Genomic DNA, 3,411 nt, shown 5'->3' with positions numbered 1-3,411 from the left:
GATTGATGTAAAAGATGAAGGGATTACCAAAGGTGCTAAAATGAAAAGTAATGAGAAACTTGAGAAACCACATTACATTGTCAACTAAAATGATTTTCAAGTAAAGGTGTTAGTTGATTCTGGGACAATGTACACTTTAGTATCAAAAGATACATTATTCAAAGAACAATACAATGATTGGTCTGATCCTGACATCAGGGCAGTTTGGTATGGTGGTAAGACATTATAGCAATAAAATGGATGAACATCTCGTTCTTGGGACAAGTAGTCTATGGACAAATATACTTGATCAATTATGGCTCTAATCTTTTGGGTTGGCGCCACCAAAAAGATCTTTGTATAACATTAAATCTGAATGCAAAAAATCCTGTTATTGTATCATTGCCTGAAAATCAAGATGTTAGTTCTGTGGATACATTTGAGGAATGTTAAATCAAATTTTGAAATGCACCGCTCAGGTAAATGGATCTCCACCATGTGTGGGTGATAGAGTTTGTAATCAAGAATTGTTCCAGATGAAAAACGCTGAATCCGTAATTGCAAAAGAGTTCAGAATTCTTTTAATATTCCAAAAGAGAAACCAGCCAACTTCTTCAGGGCTGTAAATCATAATGTGAAACATACAAAAACCCGTGTAAGTTACTTCTAACCAGATTATGTTTTTGTCCATCAGAGGTTGGGGATCCAACCTTATTGATGGTGGATTTGTTTAAATTCATACGACTTTTGAAATTAAAAGATCACTTTCAAAATAATCCTAGAGTTCCTGTTTGTGATTCGAACATTAAACCTGTTTGCACCACCACTATTTCTGACCTCCAGAATGCACAACTTTTGTTATCAATTGAGACCGGTTATAATACATCATTGCAGGAAATTCGCTCTGACTTAAACATTGATGAGAACACAACCATCAATAGTGGTTTGAAGGCTCGTTCCAAATACATCCCCACAAATACACACAAAAATATTGATTTGTTTAACGAAAGAGTCTCACAAGACTTTTGCAAAATGATCGACTCACCCAATAAATACATACACAAGCAAAATAACCTAACGAAGGCAGAAAGACTGGCACTCGATGGATTGGCCAGAGACAATAACATTACGATAAAGGAAGCTGACAAGGGTGGCAATGTGGTCGTAATGAACACTGTGGATTATGACAGTGAGATCACCGACAACTAAGTGACACTACCTGTTATAAAATACTACAGGACGATCCCATTCCCTCCCTTGTCACCCACATCAACAATCGAATACAAGATTGGGGTGAAGTTGGTCTCTTGTCCGACGAAGAGTGTCGATATCTCAAGGTAACACACCCCACTGCACCATGTATCTATGTATTACCCAAAATACACAAGGGAGGCAACTTTCCACCAGGACGCCCCATTATATCGGGAATTAACTCCCCCACAGAACGCCTCTCACAATATGTTGACGGGTTTTTACAACCCTTAGTGGTCAATTTACCGTCCTATATACAATACTCGGGGGACATTTTGAAAAAACTAGATGGCCTAGAATGGTCTGCCGACCTAATGTTTGTCACACTTGATGTGACGGGACTATATACATGCATACCGCAACACTTTGGCATCAGAGCACTCTCGTCATTCTTATCATTGAGGACAGCAGATCACATAGACCACAACGAAATGCTCATTGAAATGACGGAATTGATACTATCAAGAAACTTTTTCCTACATAAAGACAACTGGTACCACCAAATAAGGGGTACCGCGATGGGGAGCAAATTTGCTCCTTCGTACGCGGAGCTCTTCATGGGGTGGTGGGAACGTGAACATGCCTGGGGTAAATATGCCTCCCCCTGCATGGACATGATCATCTTTTGGGGGAGGTATATCGATGATATCATCATGCTATGGAAAGGGAGTGAAGTACAATTACTGGAATATTTCAACTATCTGAATGACAACCCCTATAATATACAACTGACAGTGAAATCAAACTACAACCAAATAGAATTCTTGGATATACTCTTCTATGTAGAGAATAACACAATACAAAGTAACCTGTACCGCAAAAGCACTTCCTGTAATAGCGTGCTGCATGCGTCCAGTGCGCACCCCAGCTCAACCATCCGCAATATTCCATATGGTGAGATGGTGCGCATTAGGCGCAACTGCAGTAAAGAAGAGAACTTTAGGAACGCCATACGGGACAGCAAAATTAGATTTGCTAATAGAGGCTATAACAGCAAAACCTTAGACAAAGCGGAAAGGAGAATTCTAACTGTCACACGCAGCAATACTCTTATCAAGAAAGCAAAGAATAATAAAAAGAAGAACAAATCTAAGATGGCTTTCACTACCCAATACACACAAAACAGTACAGAGGTTTTCAAAGTCTTGAGAAAACATTGGAAATTACTGTGTGAAGTTCCCAACCTCAAAGAAGAAATCAATGAGACACCTAGTATTACCTTCAGGAGAGGTAAAACTTTACGTAACATTTTGTGCCCCAGCTACCCAATTAAGAAGAAGACAGGAACATGGATGCAGACAAAACCAAAAGGTTTCTATACATGTGGAGGATGTAATATCTGCCCCCTTGGTAAGAACAAAACCAAGAAGTTCAGATATAATACAGATAGAGAATACGAAATAAGACACTATATAAATTGCAACACTAGCCATGTGATTTATGTCATTGGGTGTGGATGCAACAAGATATATGTTGGAAGTACTGTGCGGCCTTTAAAATTTAGGATCCAAGAACATACCCGAGCCATGAAAAACTATGACTTAAAGTACCCCATGACTTACCATATGCAAGAACACCATAAAGACAATAGGACAATATGGTTCCACGGTATTGACCATATACCACTACATTCCAGAGGGGGAAATCGCGAACTTACCCTAAGGAAAAGGGAAGCAGCTTGGATATGTCGCTTAAGATGTGTGGGCATGGGACACAATACAGAGGATGAAATGCACTATTATTTAAGTTAAGATATTAGTGCCAGTGTGACCACCAAGTATCTGTAAATTAGTGGCCAATTTAAAATGGATTGTATAGGCATGACATTTGGTTCACTTAGCTTTGTGCCACCTCTCAATTTGTGATTTTTGACTTTTTGTATTCCACCACCAGCGTCTTAACCGCATTTATTATCCATCTTCCTTCATCATGTATCTAAAACACCCAATACACATAATGGTTTTTCCATCTCTTGTTTTGAATCGTGGGCTGTGCTGTACGATCATATGAGGCCAGATATTCCTTGTCGTCATGATACCAATCCGGGTTACGCATGGAGCGGCAGCAATAATTTCTCTTTATTGATAGAATGCAATTCTCTCAAGGTATTGGATTATATTAACCAGTCTCTAATTAGAATGAGTCTCCTAGTGGGTCCATTTCAAACAACAACCGTGAATC

Source organism: Lissotriton vulgaris, chromosome 6 (genome assembly GCF_964263255.1).
Source record: "Lissotriton vulgaris chromosome 6, aLisVul1.2, whole genome shotgun sequence".
Classification (NCBI taxonomy): Eukaryota; Metazoa; Chordata; class Amphibia; order Caudata; family Salamandridae; genus Lissotriton; species Lissotriton vulgaris.
This window is presented reverse-complemented; position numbering follows the sequence as displayed.